Raw genomic sequence first — 18,452 nt, forward strand, 5'->3', positions numbered from 1 at the left:
CAGTAACCAATCTATGTACAACCAGGTCCAATATTAGGTTCCCTTCCCCTGATCCTGCAAATTCTGGCAGGTAAGCACTTGAGGGCATCAGTGGGTGAGAGACCAGTGTAACTGCTGGGATAGTAGTCCACAAATCTTTTGGGATTATATATTCCACTGCTTGGGTAGTTAACCGGCAAAGTGGATTACCTGTCCGTAATAGACCCTGCCCAATTTTCATTCAATTGAGTGTTTTATGGATGAGCAATCCACTCCTCCATGTTAACACCCAAATCGTGAAGGTGAAAATTATCCCAATGAATTGTGAAATTGTGCACTTTAGCACATAATGCTACTTAATGAAATCACTCATTACAGTCAAGCCTTCAATTTTACAACAATGATTAAAACTGTACAAAGCTGTTCAATCCGCCAACCAGCATTAACAGGCTTAATCAGTTACAGTCATTCCTGATGCTGTTCTCCACTGATCTCATTGCTACCATTAAGCTTGGCTATACTGTGCTGGTACATGGCAGAAATGGGCACGGATTGCTGCACCCTCTCTCAGACATCATTACATACATGTCCCATAGCTTGTACATGTAACAGAAAGGACACAGAGCCAGTCTGGCCATACAGAAGCATGAAAGTTACAAGGGTGGTGTAGTTGTTGTTTGGCAAACCGACATAGAACATAGAACATAGAACAGTACAGCACAGTACAGGCCCTTCGGTCCACGATGTTGTGCCGAACTTTTAACCTACTCGAGGATCAAACTACCTACATACCCTTCATACTACTATCATCCATGTACCTATCCAAGAGTCGCTTAAATGTCTCTAATGTATCTGCTTCTACTACCACCGCTGGCAGTGCATTCCACGCACCCACCACTCTCTGTGTAAAGAACCTACCTGTGACATCTCCCCGAAACCTTCCTCTAATCACCTTAAAATTATGCCCCCTGGTGATAGCCCTTTCCACCCTGGGAAAAAGACTCTGGCTATCCACTCTATCTATGCCTCTCATCATCTTGTATCCCTCTATCAAGTCACCTCTCATCCTTCTTCGCTCCAATGAGAAAAGCCCTAGCTCCCTCAACCTTTCTTCATAAGACATGCCCTCCAGTCCAGGCAGCATCCTGGTAAATCTCCTCTGCACCCTCTCTAAAGCTTCCACATCCTTCCTATAATGAGGCGAACTGAACTGAACACAATATTCCAGGTGTGGTCTAACCAGGGCTTTATAGAGCTGCAGCATAACCTCGCAGCTCTTAAACTCAATCCCCCTGTTAATGAAAGCCAACACACCATACGCTTTCTTAACAACCCTATCAACTTGGGTGGCAACTTTGAGCGATCTATGGACATGGACCCCAAGATCCCTCTGTTCCTCCACACTACCAAGAATCCTGTCTTTAAGCCTGTATTCTGCATTCAAATTCGACCTTCCAAAATGAATCACTTCACACTTTTCCAGGCTGAACTCCATCTGCCACTTCTCAGCCCAGCTCTGCATCCTGTCAATGTCCCGTTGCAACCTACAACAGCTTTCCATACTATCCACAACTCCAGCAACCTTCATGTCATCAGCAAACTTGCTAACCCAGCCTTTCACTTCCTCATCCAAGTCATTTATAAAAATCACAAAGAGCAGAGGTCCCAGAACAGATGCCTGCGGAACACCACTGGTCACCGAGCTCCAGGCTGAATACTTTCCATCTACTACCACCCTCTGTCTTCTATGGGCCAGCCAATTCTGTATCCAGACAGCCAACTTTCCCTGTATCCCATGCCTCCTTACTTTCTGAATGAGCCTACCATGGGGAACCTTATCAAACGCCTTGCTAAAATCCATATACACCACATTCACTGCTCTTCCTTCATCAACGTGTTTGTCACATCTTCAAAGAATTCAATAAGGCTTGTGAGGCATGACCTGCCCCTCACAAAGCCATGCTGACTGTCTCTAATCAAACTATGCTTTTCCAATTAATCATAAATTCTGTCTCTCGGAATCCTCTCCAATAATTTGCCCACTACCGGCGTAAGACTGACTGGTCTATAATCCCAGGGTTATCCCTATTCCCTTTCTTGAACAAGTGAATAACATTTTCCACCCTCCAATCATCTGGTACTACTCCAGTGGACAGTGAAGACGCAAAGATCATCGCCAAAGGCGCGGCAATCTCTTCCCTCGCTTCCCGTAATATTCTTGGGTATATCCCGTCTGGCCCCGGGAACTTATCTGTCCTCATGTCTTTCAAAATTTCCAGCACATCCTCCCTCTTAACATCAACCTGTTCGAGCATATCAGCCTGTTTCACGCTGTCCTCACAAACAACCAGGTCCCTCTCACTAGTGAATACTGAAGCAAAGAATTCATTAAGGACCTCCCCTACCTCCTCCGACTCTAGGCACAAGTTCCCTCCACTATCCCTGATCGGCCCTACCCTCACTCTGGCCATCCTCTTGTTCCTCACATAAGTGTAGAACGCCTTGGGATTTTCCTTAATCCTACCCGACCAGACTTTTTCATGTCCCCTTCTAGCTCTCCTAAGTCCATTCTTCAGTTCCTTCCTGGCTACCTTGTAACCCTCTAGAGCCTTGTCTGATCCATGCTTCCTCAACCTTAAGTAAGCTTCCTTCTTCCTCTTGACTAGCTGTTCCACATCTCTTGTCATCCAAGGTTCCTTCACCCTACCATCCCTTCCTTGCCTCATCAGGACAAACCTATCCAGCAGTCGCAGCAAGTGCTCCCTAAACAACCTCCACATTTCTGTCGTGCATTTCCCTGAGAACATCTGTTCCCAATTTATGCTCCCCAGTTCCTGCCTAATAGCATTGTAATTTCCCCTCCCCCAATTAAATATTTTCCCATCCCATCTGTTCCTGTCCCTCTCCATGACTATAGTAAAGGTCGGGGAGTTGTGATCACTATCACCGAAATGCTCTCCCACCGAGAGATCTGCCACCTGGCCTGGTTCGTTGCCAAGCACCAAATCCAACATAGCCTCCCCTCTAGTCGGCCTATCTACATATTGAGTCAGGAAACCTTCCTGGACACACCTGACAAAAACTGCTCCATCCAAATTATTTGCACTAAGGAGGTTCCAATCAATATTAGGGAAGTTGAAGTCACCCATGACAACAACCCTGTTACTTCTGCACCTTTCCAAAATCTGCCTCCCAATCTGTTCTTCCGTGTCTCTGTTGCTATTGGGGGATCTATAGAAAACTCCCAATAAAGTGACTGCTCCTTTCCTGTTTCTGACTTATACCCATAATGACTCAGTCGACAAACCCTCCTCGACGATCTCCCTTTCTGCAGCTGTGATACTATCCCTGATTAGCAATGCCACTCCCCCACCTCTTTTACCTCCCTCCCTATTCCTTTTGAAACATCTAAACCCCGGAACATCCAACATCCATTCCTGCCCCTGTGATATCCAAGTCTCCGTAATGGCCACAACATCGTAGCTCCAAGTACTGATCCATGCTCTAAGTTCATCACCCTTATTCCTGACACTTCTTGCATTAAAATAGACACACTTCAACCCATCATACTGGCTGCAACTTTGCCCTGTCAACCGTCTAACCTTCCTCACAGACTCTCTGCACTCTGTATCTGCCTGTTCAACAGCTACCCCATCCACTGATCCGTAGCTCCGGTTCCCATCCCCCTGCCAAACTAGTTTAAACCCTCCCGAAGAGCTCTAGCAAACCTCCCGTCCAGGATATTGGTGCCCCTCCAGTTCAGATGCAACCCGTCCTTCTTGTACAGGTCCCCAGAAGGTATCCCAATGATCCACATATCTGAAGCCCTCCCTCCTACACCAGCTCTGTAGCCACGTGTTCAGCTGCACTCGCTCTCTGTTTCTAGCCTCACTAGCACGTGGCACCGGGATCAATCCTGAGATTACTATCCTGCTCGTCCTGCCTTTTAGCTTCCAACCTAACTCCCTATATTCGCTTTTCAGGTCCTTATCCCTTTTCCTAGCTATGTCATCAGTACCAAGGTGTACCACGACGTCTGGCTGCTCTCCCTCCCCCTTAAGAATCCCGTAGATTCGATCCGAGACATCCCTGACCCTGGCACCCGGGAGGCAACATACCATCCGGGAGTCTCGTTCGCGACGACAGAATCTCCTGTCTGTTCCTCTAACCATTGAATCTCCTATCACTATCGCTCTCCTATTCTCCCGCCTTCCCTTCTGAGCCACAGAGCCAGGCTCAGTGCCAGAGACCTGGCCACTGTGGCTTTCCCCTGGTAGGTCATCCCCCCCAACCGTATCCAAAACGGTATACTTATTATTGAGGGGAACGGCCACAGGGGATCCCTGCACTGTGCGCCTATTCCCTTTCCCTCCCCTGACGGTCACCCAGCTACCTTTATCCTGTAACTTAGGTGTCACTACTTCCCTATAACTGCTCTCTATCACCCCCTCAGCCACCTGAATGATCCGAAGTTCATCCAGCTCCAGCTCCAGTTCCCTAACACGGTCTGTGAGGAGCTGGAGTTGGGTGCACTTCTCACAGGTGAAGTCAGCAGGGACACAAGTGGTGACCCTTACCTCCCACATCCTGCAAGAGGAGTATGCAACTGCCCTAGCTTCCATCCCCTCTGCTCTAAATTGACACAGAGATTAAGTAAAAATAAAGGAAAACCATACCTCACCAAACCCTCCACACAAGAGTCCTTTTTTTTTGGTTAGAGGAGGAGGAAGGGTGGGAGACACTACAGGTGTAGTGTTTCGGGTTTAGCCACTGCCCGAATATATAAGTTCACTTACCCAGCAGTCCCCGTCTCCATGTCCGCCGAATCACGAGGTAAGTACTTTCTAGTGAAACTTAACTTCCCAGCTGCCCCCTGGCTCGCACTCTCACTGCTACCGCTGTTCAAAAAGAAGCTGCCGAATCGCTAGGTAAGTACTTTATACTGAAACATCTGCCTTACTGAATAGCAACTCTCTGATGCATTTTCCTACCTCCCCTTGGACCATGACTGCACCACTGAACATGAAGCAATCATTTCCTAGACTATCACTGACCTCAACTCCTCTGATGATCTTTCCTCCACGAACTCCAATCTCACAGTTCTTTAATCACAGCCCACTTCTACCTCCTTCCCAAGATCCACAAACAGGACTGTCCTGGTAGACCCATATTTCAGCCTGGTGACTCTATTTTTTCTATCTTGTTCAATTTCTTCCCACCTACATCTCAACTCTTCTGACATGCGCCACCACTTTAGAAGTTTCCAGATTCCTGGCTATCTCCTCTTTGCCATAGATGTCCAATCAATGCTTACCTCCATCTCCCACCAGGACAGCCTGAGGGCTCTCTGCTTCTTCCTTGAACAGAGGCCCAATTAGTCAAAAACCACCCAACTAGTCCAAAACCACCTTCCTCTGCCTGGCTGAACTTATTCTTATGTTGGACAACTTTTACTTTGACTCCACCCACTTCTTCCAAATAAAATGTGTTGCTACGGGAACGCGTATAGATCCTAGCTAAGCCTGCCTTTTTGTTCATATGTGGAGCATTCTTTGTTTCAGTCCTACTCAGGCCCCCACCCTCACCTCTTTTTCTGGTACATTAATTACTGTGTTGGTGCTATCTTTTCCTCTCACCCGAACTGGAAAATGTCATCAATTTTGCTTCCAATTTCCACCCTTCCCTCGTCTTCATATGATCCATGTCAAACTATTCTCTTCCCTTCCTTGACTTCTCTGTTTCTATTTCTGGAGTTAGGCTATTGGCCAATATCCATTATAAGCCCACTGACTCCCACAGCTACCTTGACTACACTTCTGCATACCCCACTTCCCGTAAGGACTCCAACTTTTCTGCGTCCATCGCACCTGTTCTGATGATGCCATCTTCCAAACCAGTGCTTCCAATATTTCTTCCTTTTTCCTCAACTGAGGATTTCACTTCACAATGGTTGACAGGACCTTTGACCATGTTCGTACTATTTTCCACATTTCTGCTCTCATCCCTTCTCTTCCAGAACCATGATAGGGTTCCTCTTGTCCTCACCTTCTACCCCACCAGCCTCAAACACATTCAATGGATCATCCTCCCCTCCAACGTGATGCCATAGCCAAACACATTGTCCTTTCCCTCCCCTTTCAGCATTGCTCTTCCTTTCACAATACCTAGGTTCACTCCTCAATCATCTCCAATACCCCATCCCCACCCAAGTTACTTTTCCATGCACTTACCCATCATCCAAGGCCCCATATGCTCTTTACAAGTACAACAACAATTTACTTGTACTTCTTTCAATTCAGTACTCTGTATTCATTGTTCACGATGCAGTGTCCTCTACAGTGGGGAGACCAAATGCAGATTGGGTGACCGCTTTGTGGAACACCACTGTTCACTCCACAAGTGTGACCCCGAGCTTCTATTCACCTGTTATTTCAATGTTCTGCCCCACTCCCACTCTGACCTCTCTGTTCTCAGCCTCCTGCACTGTTCCAATGAAATTCAATGTAAGCTGGAGGAACAGCACTTCATCATTCAATTAGGCACTTCACAGCCTTTCAGACTCAACATTGAGTTCAACAATTCCAGATCATAACTACTGCCCCCATTTTTTCAGGCAGCAGGTGTTGTTAATGATTCTGCTATTCCCACTACACCTCCTCTGGACCCATCTTTTATGCCTTTAGTTGTCCCATTACCATCCCCTTTTGCCTTGCATCACCATCCCTTTTGTTATTTAATCTCTCCTGCCTTCCACCCTAATACAAATCTTTCCTTATGTTCTTGCCTCCCCTTTCCTTGCCTATGTACTTGCTTAAGACCTGTTACATCTCTAAGATTTGTCAGTCTGGTGAAAGGTCATCGACCTGAAACATTAACATTGTTAATCTCTCCACAGATGCTCTCTGACCTGCTGAGTATTTCCAGCATTCTCTGTTTTTATTTCAGATTTCTAGTAACTGCAGTATTTTGCTTTTGTAGCATGTAAGGCACAGTGGGCAGCAAGTCCATCGCAGGAGAAGAGGGTCACCTTCATCCTGGAGATTTTTATTGCAATGTAGAACTAATGCCACTGCGGCAGCACCTAGCAGAAGCACAATGTAAGGCTTAAAGGTGTAAGCATCACAAACAAGTAAGGCCTCTTAGTAAGACAGGATGCATTTAAATCGATCCAGGCATCTGAAATGCATCTTCAATATTCCAGTGGTGTGTTTAATTGTCACTCTGGTCCATGAGCGGTCCTCATTATATTGGTGCTCAGATCATTTCCTGGAAAACCACACAGTTGTCATGAGCCATGGTTGCAGAGAACAACCTAATGAGATAATTGAGTTTGTATGACAAATCTGACAGGAGGTACACCCGCCTGTCTGATTGACAGAAGCAGTAAATTCTAAAGATGAAAAATATTGGAATGGAAGAGTAGTAGTGGTAAATAATTCACTAATGTTTTGCTAAATTCCACCTATCCCTTCAACCCATCAATAAAAAAAGTTAGCTCAAGGTAGTTTTCATGGCATTGTCACTACTCTTGAAATTGCAGCCTTATAAAATCACACTAGATATTAATAATGAATGTGTTAATGCATTCATATAAAATGCCTTCAGCCACTACTTTAACATAGGTGTTAACATGCCTATTTGAAATAGATTAAAATCTTTATTAATATGGCTGACAGAGGATTTTCATAAGAGCAAGTTAACGCATTTATTCATAATATGATGCAGTACAATTTCATCTCATTAGTAACATGGGACCTACCATGTGAAATGAGGCCCATGATCTGTGTGTCTCGTGCTTTGCTTGCTGTAGTCAATGTTGTGGAGGCCAAACAGAATTTGCGTTCTGAACAAATGGACAGCAATGTTGGAGAGTAGGGTTCATCCGTGCAGGGACATCAATGAATGTGAACAGCTTATGGTGATACAAAACTGGTGATGGAACAAATAGAAGGGTGGATCATCTATAAGAGTCTCTTAGGGAAATGATAGAGGGAGAAGAGACAGGCAGTGGGGCAGTGGATGTGTAGCAGTAGGGTAAATGGTAGGGCTCATAAATATAAGATAATCACTAATAAATCCGCTAAGAAATTCAGGAGAAATTTCTTTACCCAGAGAATGGGTAAAATGTTGAACTTACAACCCATTGAAGTAGCTGAAGCGGATAGTATAGATTCATTTAAGGGGAAGCTAGATAAGTACATGAGGAAGAAAGGGATAGAAGATTACACTGGTTGTGTTCGGGTGGCAGGAGGCTCATGTGGAACATAGAAAGATACATAGACCAACTGGGCTGAATGGCCAGTTTTCATGCAGTAAATTCTATGTAATTTTATGTAAGGAATTTTGTAGTTAAGTAGGACCTGGAAGTGTCAAACAAAATTCAGGGGTTGAATAACACTGAATGCATTTGTGAGGAGAGACAGAGGATCATTAATGAAGAGACAGTGGAGCAAAGGGGAATAAGGAAAATAGCAATAATGTAATAAGGAGTCAAAAGTAGTAGGAGGTTGATTGGTGCAACACCTTTCCTCTTAAATATCTTCTTTCTGTCGTAAACATGACAATGATTTGTCAACCAAGCCAAAAGCTGAGAATATCAAGGAAAAGGTGTAGGAACTAAGGGGCTAACAACTGCTGTGTTTAATCTATGGTTGTTATACCACTCGTTTGAACCTGTGCCTGCTACAGTTTACATGAGGTGCTAGATTTTTAAAGTAGAAAAGTAGAATGTTCTGAAGAAACATTGTGGTTATGCTTGGGAATAATTATACTTTGTATGTGTATGAGTGCATTATATTAGCATTATATTTTCGTGTCTGGTATCATGTTGTTATGTGAAATGTATATTCGTATACATACAGGTAAAATGGTGAAAGACAGGGGCCGGGATTTTATGTGGCCCCCAGAGGCGGGGGGTGGGGGGGTGGGGGGGCCCTTCCCCAGCGGCAAGCGATCTTCCCGCCCAGAGGCCAATTGAGGCCTTCAAGTGGCCTATTAACGGCCAATTAAGGGCCTTTTCCTGCCGCTGCTGGGATCTTTTCAGTTGGTGCCTCTGCCACACAGAGAGTGCGCCTTGTAACATGAAGTGCACTCCCTGTGGGCTTGCACGTGGTCCCTCCTTCGTGGGCAATCTGTGGCCCACGGAGGAACCCTGCTGGGAACCACTTCACCCCCGGGAACCACCCTCCCAGATTGCACAACCACCCTCCACCCCACCATGCCGGGGCCTTCCGGACTGGCCCTGGCGACCTTGCCTCACTTACATGAGGTCTGGGGTTCAAGCGCTGGGCCTGGCTCCTGAAACTTAGGGCTAGATTTTGTGTTGGACACAAGGCCCCCGGCACTGGGCCAAAAAGTTGGGGGAAAGCGCGCCTCAGCCTTTTCGTGCTCCTCCCCCCACCCCGCGTCCCATCCCCAGAGCAATCCTCTGGTGTTTTTAAATCTAAGTTTCAGGAGCCAGGATTCCTGTCCCTTTAAAGATGAGGATCTCAGCTCCAAGAGCTGCTGGCCAATCGGAAGGTACTGCAGAGGCCTTGGACACAAGCCCAGCGCTGGAACCCCACACCTCAGGTAAGTGAGGCAGGGTCACAGGGCCAGTCTGGAAGGCTCCGGTGAGGCGGTTGGGTGGGGGGTGGGTTTGAAGTCCAGGAGGAGGGGTGACTTGGGGGGGGTAAAGTGGCTCCCAGTGGATTTCCTCCGTGGGCCACAGATTGCCCACAGATGAGGGAGCACTCCAGCTAAGGCTGCAGGAAGTGCACCTCGTGTTACGAGGCGCCCTCCCCGCATGGCAGAGGCACCCCATGCCACTGGCAAGATCCTAGCAGGAAGAGGCCCTTAATTAGCCATTAATAGGCCACTTAAGGGTTTCAATTGGCCTCTGAACAAGAAGGCCAGCGTCAGTCTATCCCACCATCGCTAAGATCATTTGGTGAAGGGGAGGCAACAGGCCCTGCGCCACACACCACCCGTCGTGATTTTCCTAATTGCCCTTGAATTGAGTGGCTTGCTAGGCTATTTCAGAGGGCATTTAAGAGTCACATGTAGGCCAGACAAGCTAAGGATGGCAGATTTCTTTCCCTAAAGGACCTAAGTAAACCAGATGGGTAACAGTCGACAATGGTTTCATGGTCACCACAGAATAGCTTTTTAATTCCAGATTTTTTTTTTATTAATTGAATTCAAATTTCACCATCTGGTATGGTGGGATTCGAACCCTCGCCCCCACAGCATTAGCCAGGGCCTCTGGATTACTAGTCCAATGACATTACCACTACACCACTGCGTCTCCCTAAGTCTTACAATTAAATTAAAGCAAACCCCAGATATTATAAATGTGGTCAAGTTAGCAGTGCTCAAAAGTAGGTTTAGCTGTTGGTGACACTGCAGGGATGATGAAAACTGGTCTGTTGAGTTATGGAGGCTAAATAATAAGAACATAAATAGAATGCAAAAAAAAAATGATGAGAAAGGCCACTCAATCCATCAAAGCTCATCCCTCAAGTATGTTAACTATCCTATCATCTCATTGCATTTTGAATAACTCCAGTATTTTTACTTCTATTCCCAGTATCTGTTGAAAATTGACTGCTCACCAATTTGTGTCTCTGGTGCTGGTTCTTGCCATAATTTGAAGTAATTTAGCTCTGACATGTAATATAATATAAATTATAGCTTTCCTCTTAAATAGCTTCTTTCTGGATTCTAAAGCTTATACTTTTTAAGTTTTTCCTCATAGCTCATTTTGAAGGATCTTCACCTGAAACATTAACCTGTCATTTCCCTTTTCAGGTGCTGACAGACCTGCAGGGTATTTCCAGCTTTTCCTTCTATTTTTATTTCAGATTTCCAGCATCTGTGATTTCTTTTTCTTTTTATCATCCTGTTGAAGTGTGGGATCAGTCTTTCTCTTTTTTACTGCATCCTTTTTAATGCATAATCTTTTTTCCTGTAGGATGACCAAAATTCAACACAATTTTGCAAGAGAGGCTCCAATCCTTGATCTTCAGCAGCGTGGATCAGAGAATCTGGGAACAGACAGCAGAGAATCTCATTCAAGACAGTTGGGAGCTAAATTGGACAGCCCCTGAAAACGTGCAGTGTAATTCAGGCAGCACGCCAACTTTGTGCTGTCTGCTCATTTCAATGATTGCTGCATCCAGCAACAGTGCTACATACATCAGCAGGGGGCCCAAAATCATAACTTCCTGGTACCTCTTAAAGGGGAGTAGCATTGTGGGTGGAGGAGGTGCTGGCAGTCATGAGGGAAGTGAATCTGACCTGGAAAACAGTGAAGAATGGGACAACATGGGAGAGAGCAGGCTCCAAGATTTGTGGACGCTCCACTAGAAGCCCTGGTGGAGGAGATGGAAAGAGTGAGAGATGTCTTGTATCTGCAGGGGGTCAAGAGGCCCTCCAGACACACCCTCAAAAGGCAATGGGAGCCGAATCAGGAATGAAGCCCTGAGAATCTGAATGCAGTGTCACAAGTGGTTCAATGACCTCACATGAGTGGTCAACATCATTGAATGCATTTTCAAATGCAATCTCCTACCAACTGCACCACTAGCATCAGATACTGCTCAATACACCATGGCCCCATCACTCACCTACCAACAATCCATCAATCAGACCTCATTCTTAACATTCATGTCTTTCACCTCACCCGCATACACTTAGCACTGCTGAAAGCCTCACACTCACATCTTGCATAAACTGCCAGCTATTCAACCATGATCAGCCAAAGAGACTGTATGATACTCACTGTCACACTTTCCTCTCTCTTGCAGGACAAGGTGGTAAATGACCAGAGGCAACAGGAGCTAACCGGAAGGACAGGCATGTGAACATGTCCTAACTTTTGTGGAGGAGACAGTGCTGGCCATTATTGGATGCCCATGTCTGAGGCCGTGGCCAGCAGTGAGGCAGAAACCATTCAAGATGGCGGTATCCTTAACCCTAATTCTCCTTCTCACATCTCACTTCCTCCTCATCCCACATTCTCTTCTGAGTTACAATGTTTAGATAGTCCACCTGTGCCCTTGCTGTGGCCTGTCAGCCATGGTGAGATGGTGCAGTCCGTAGCCAGGCTTTCTAGGCCCAGAGTTGCTTGATGTCTTCTTCCAAGTCCGTCTACAGTCTCTTCCACTGAAAGTCAGCAGCCTTCCACCAGCCATGCTGCAGCTACTGGGGTAGCACTATGTAAGAGCAGTAAGACAGGCAAAGACACACAGAAGACAGGCACTAAGAAAATGTACAAGGGTGATTATTGGACAATTTGTGGCATGATTTCATTTATAAATTTGGTTGGGATGTTTATTTTTTGGCAGCTTTTATTTTTGCATTGTGGCCAAGCAGACACTTTGATGGTCAATAACAGAGGGATGGTAAGTTGTGGGACTGTTGGTGAGTGGGGTATTGTGGTTGCAGTTGCTGGTATCGCACTCAGGTGAGTCCCATTTTAGTTCACTTATCTCTCCTTTAGAGAGAATGTTTATGTTAGCTACTGTCTGACTGAAATTTGAACACCTCAAGTACATTACCGCATAATAGCGCATGATGGGCTTCTGAAGGCATGCACATGAAGGAACTGTCAGGTGGATCACACAAGTGATCATTGAGTGTATCGGACAATAGTGAACTGGCAGTCCATTTTACACTGGGCCTGATTTTCCATAGAAAATTGAGCCAGGTGAAAAACAGGTTGCCAATTCGAGATCAATTTTTGCACTATGGCCCAAGACCAATTTTATTTATCTCATTGGTTCTGTTCCTTCCATAGACTGCCCATCTGTGCAATCATGCACTTTAGCTGATTTATTTAATTTCCTTAGGAGGCTGAACAGCCAGGTAATACTTTTCAAAATTAATCTCTGTGAAATTTCTCCTTAATCTCTTCAGGTCATTTGACAAAACTTGATGGTGCAAATCTAACATTATAAATATCCATTACTTGGCCGTTAAAGTGATCATGACTGATTTTTTTCCCCCATTCACAGTCCATTGAGGAAGAAATATTCACCCATTATCTCCCAGAAATGTAAGTAGGGTTTCAAAAATGGATATATTTAAAATACCAGCATGATCTATGTTCCTAGACTCTGAATTTGAGAATTAGCATGCTATTGAGTAAAAACTGTAATTCTTTCTGGAACAACTCAGCAGGATTTGTATATCGTATCCACAAGACCCTGATCCTCAAGTAGAGCCTTAGAGGCTCATAACTGAATGCCAGCTGAGTTATGAGTTCAGCCAATTTGTATCTGCAACTTCAAAATTTAACAAAGCCATCCAGGTTTTATGCATTACTGTGGAGTTGTACAGATTTAAACTCCCTCAGATAGAAAGGCTCAAAGGAAGCTAAAGTTTGTTGATGCTTCAAAATATATATAAAGAACTTACATTTATATAACACGTTTCACAACCTCAGGATGAACCAAAGTGCTTCACAGCAAATGAAGTACCCTTGAAGTGTCATCACTCTCATAATGTAGGCAAACGTGGCAGCCAATTTTCCTACAGCAATGTCCTAATGCCACGGATGAAATACTGGCTGGATAATCTGTTTTAGTGATGTTGGTTGAGGGATAAATTTTGGCCAAAACACCAGGAGAACTCCCCTGATCTTCTTCAAATAATGCCATGGCTTGTTTAAAAGGGCAGAGGAGGCCTCAATTTAACATTATATCAAAACAGCATCCTAAACAGTGTCGCATTCCCTCAATACTGTACTGAAGTGACCATCTGGAGTAAGGTTTGAGACAATAAAGTCTTGCATTTATTATTTGTTTTATCCAATTTCTTTGCTGTATCCCAATTCTGTGTCAAACTCAGGTGCATATTGTGTAACCAATGCAAATTCATCTGTCTTAATTGGTTGAAATTTTGTGCTTATAAAACAATGACAATCATAACTAAGCTAACACATGAAGTACCAATCAACATGCAGAATGCAGTGGTGAAAACAATCAATCAGAAATTTCAAAATACATTTGACCAAGAAAGAGAAATCAGCAAATAATTGTCGTTATCAAGGAGTGAAAGGGGAAATGAAAATGCTGCAAATTTGTTTTGAAAATCATTTTGGCCACCATCTTGTTTTCTCTACTGAGTTGAGATTTAACAAAGGTATTTTTAAAATTACAACATGTACAAGATACTAATTAAATTGACTTATACAACAGCATCTTCTGTGTTTGAACTGACTTTATCAACATTTTCTATTGGAGGCCTCATCTGTATCTTTCTGAGAAATCTGAGGCTTGAATTCATGAGAATGCCAGAGCCATTACAGCCAAATGAAGAAACGCAACAGAGTAACATTCTACAACTCCCGGTATACTATTAGGCCTATAACTTTCTGATTTCTCTTTCTAATTTACAGTAAAACTGACCATTCAAGGAGTATGCTAAGAGTTGTTGTTTGTAATCCTGGCCTATTCTTGCATCAATGCAGATTTGCTAAGGATTGGGGATGACTTTTTATGAGCAATTTTAGTAAACTTTATTTTGCATAAAACAGTAAATCAACTGTTGAAAAAAAAAACAATGGTCCAAAAATACCTGCAGTCAACGGACCGCACCTGCAGGTGTTTAGTTTTGCTTTTACCTGTTTTACCTCCATGATATTGTATGTGACAAGTTGCTGGAACTGTGAGGGGGAAATGGCACTATGGAGCATCTAGGATCTGAGTGAACAGGGTAAGCAACTGTAAATCTTCTTAACCAGTCAGATTGAAGGATTGTGAAATGACCAGCACAAGGGAGTATAAATTAGATTGGGTGCATTCAGTATCAAATCAAATACAGAAAGAGAAATAAAAAGAGAGAAAGACTGAATTAATAAGAGAGAGGAAAAAGAGACAGGAAGAAAATGTTAAAAAGATCATTTTAATTCTTTAAAAAAGTATCTCCAATAGAAATTAAACCTGAAGGAATGATATTGCACATTTGTAATAGTTAATTTTCAGTCCTAGAGAGGTTAACTGGCAGTAATTAACCTTTACTGCATTGTTAAAATTGTACTTATATTTGAAATGACTTGACTTAACTTTCTATGGTGAGTTTGCTTCTCTATAGTGCAAGTACAAGAACTGCTCAATGCATTTGAATGCGGAGCCAAACCGGTAGATGCCACCCACGCGAAGCAGAGTGGAAGAGTTCTAACAGCATTTTCTTATTTCCATATTTAATTGCACATCTATCCTTGCCGTTATTTTGACAGCAATTTTTGGGTCAATATAGGGATTCTTAATTTAGCAAATGAAGCAAGTTGTTTGTGTGACAAACAAAAATTTGCACTTTGAAATCCAGCCTTTGTTGAAGTTTTATTTATATTTTATGTTGCATTCTGAATGGTTATTGTTTCATTTGTGTGTGTTTAACATAAAGTAATAATGGAAAAAAAACTTTTAATATAGATAATAAATTCTGGGAAGACTACCATGATTCAAGTTTGCAGATAGGTTTAAGTGGTGCCTTTTATTAGTGCTAAGTACTGTTGTAGAGATATTTTCCCTCACTATAAAAAATTACAAAACAAATGGGGTAGACTGCCTATTTGATATACTCGATAAAGGACTGTTTCATCCCAAGAGGCATACAGGGATTTATTTATTTTGTATCTATGGCATATGAGCGAACATGCAAGGAAAAACAATGTTTTTTTTAAAACCCAACAATAGTTTTTTTTTACTTCATTGTCTCTAAGCAGAACTCATACAAATATTTTTCACAATTATTTTGGGAGAGGTCAGCACATCTGCCCCCACTATTTCCTCTTACAGCAGCATAGCCTCTAGTTCACCATGAGCAATGCCACAGGAGATCTTCCAAAATTTTCATAGGTCTCCTGTGTCATTGCTCATTGTAAGATGATTAGTGACAGCAGCATTATACTATGTAATCCACAGCGACCCAAAAATCTGGGGGCCTGTGATCCCAGCAAATCATGCCCACTAGGAGCTTCCACTACCAATACCCAGTAAACTTCCCAGGGCCAGGAGAGGTCCCCTAATTGGCATCCCAATTGTGTACATTTGCACCTCTATGGATGCATCTCAGGTGCTGACCTGCTCCCAGAGGCTGCAATGTGCAATGTTCTACGGCCTGTGTGGCTCTTCCAGAAAGAGGTAAATGTGCTCATGTATCCCCCATAGGGAATTTTTTCCTTTTTTTTAGAATTGGTCTTCTTCTTTGAGGGTCCAGACCATAATCCAAAACTGCCCTTTTAGTGGGTTGAAACAACTGGTCCCAGCAAATATGTTGCTGTTGCACTGTACTGGATTCCTCTGTTGGCTGGGGATCTGAATACTCCCAGAAATTTGGATTTCTTGCTCCCTTTCTGCAGCGAGATCCACTCCTTATGAGGCCACATGGAATCTACCACATAAATTTCCAGCCCTCCTGGCAGAGTTGTGGCAGGACTGAGCCACAAAGGCTGAGGATTTTCAGCTCAAATGTATTAACTGCTGAGATGCAGTGTTGAATTTGTGTTAAGAGCATGAAGTATAGTTGCTTTAAAGAAGCACAGCCTGAGATTAAACAGAGTTTAATTGCTGTGTGATGAGAGGCGTTTTCAGATTGGAAGGTATTTGCACGTATTTGGCTGCAACTCAAAAGAAAACAGCATGAAATTACAGCTTATCTTTTACTTTCTTTTATTCTGAAGGCATGTAGATTTTAGAAATTTGCACTGTCAAAGCAGAGCTTCATATACCAGAAGGACAAGGACAGCAGGCATATGGGAACAGCATCACCTCCAAGTTTCCCTCCAAGTCACACACCATCCTGACTTGGACATACATCACCATTCCTTCATAATGACTGGATCAAAATCCTGGACCTTCCTACCGAAGAGCACAGTGGGAGTACCTTTAACTCAAAGATTACAGTGGTTCAAGCATATAGCTCAACACCACCTTCTTAAGTTTAAATAGGGATGGGCAAGAAATGCTAGCCTTGCTAGTGCCATTTCCCAAGAATGAATTTTAAAAAGCACATATTGGGAATTTAGGTCTACAGGTCAATTGCCCTTAATTCATCCATTAATTAATAAAATCCACACTTTTGAAATGTTACAGATGCTCTGAGCTGTTTGTATATAATAAATTGAAATATATGAAAGACAATTATTTGATATATATTAGTTATTGAAGTTGCTGATTTCCTATATCATTGTTCATGGAACATCTACAGCTTATAAACAATGGCCAGATTTAACGCGGAGGTGGTGGCCCATCTATTGGCTGGAAAGTTGGGGGCAAGTCCACCTCTGCCGGCCCTGGAATCCACATCCGGATTTTACAGTCATCAGGCAATTAGTTGCCTGAGGTCGTGGCTTCCACCCACCCCTTTCCCACCCCAACAACCACCAGCCCCCCAACCAGGATGTCCTGCCTCCAAAAGCTGCTGGCCAATCAGAAGGCTGGCAGCTCTGCAGGCCTAGTTGCGCCATCAGGGAGCGGTGGCCACTGCTGGGACTGTAGTAGGCCTGGGACCAGGAGCAGCACTGAAAACCCATATTAAAGGTAAGTCGGGTGGGCTCGCCGGGGATAGTCAGACAGACCATGGCAATGGGTGAGTGGGAGTCAGGGCAATCGAGAGGCAGGAGGAGTTCTTCAAGCGGGGACAGCCCCTGCCACTGGGGGGGGCCCCCTCTGTCAGGCACAAGGTGCCCGAACAGAAGGGACCCCCCGAGCCTGCAGTCAGACCACCAGGGTATATTTGGCTGCCTCACCACATGGTGTGTACCCCCTGGCTGTTGGTAAAATACCAGCAATGGTGGGAAGAGGCCCTTAAGTGGCCATTAATTATCCAGTTAAGGGCCTCAACTAACCCAAGGGCAGGCGAGCTGCCTGCCACCTCCCCCGCCACTAAAATACCAGCAGAGGCCGGGAGGCAATGGGCATGGCAACCCCCACCATCCCTCTCGATTTTACACCCTCTCTCCCCTGCCTTTCAGCCCGCTCCCTGGGATGTCATAAGATTCTGGCCAATAATTGCTTATATGAATTCATCATTGCTTAACATCAGATTGAAATGTAGTTTATGTTCAAACTGTTATTCCACTGCATTTTTTTTGATTTTTAAAAAATTCATCTGTGCTCCTTCTTCAAACAACAACAACAAATTGAACATCTGCACAAGTGCTGCACAGAAGAATAATTAGGGGGAGAAAAGGTGATATTAGGAGAGGTCATCAAAAGCTTAGAAAGGTGAATTGGAAGGATGATTGTAAAGAAGAAGATGGAGGTGGAGAGCTTTAAGGAGGGAATTCCAGAGCACAGGACTTAGGTGCTAAAATCTTAGCCCCAGTGTTGGGCTGGTGTGAGAAGGGTATGCACAAGAGGCCAGAATTAGAGGAACAGAGGGACTGGTTTTAACTTCCAGTGCAGGGGGGAAATTAGCAGAGGCAGATCAGCCACTAATTAAATATAGTGACCAGTATTCCTTTGCATTGCAATCAATAGGAAGGA

This window comes from Heterodontus francisci, chromosome 1 (genome assembly GCF_036365525.1).
Source record: "Heterodontus francisci isolate sHetFra1 chromosome 1, sHetFra1.hap1, whole genome shotgun sequence".
NCBI classification, from domain to species: domain Eukaryota; kingdom Metazoa; phylum Chordata; class Chondrichthyes; order Heterodontiformes; family Heterodontidae; genus Heterodontus; species Heterodontus francisci.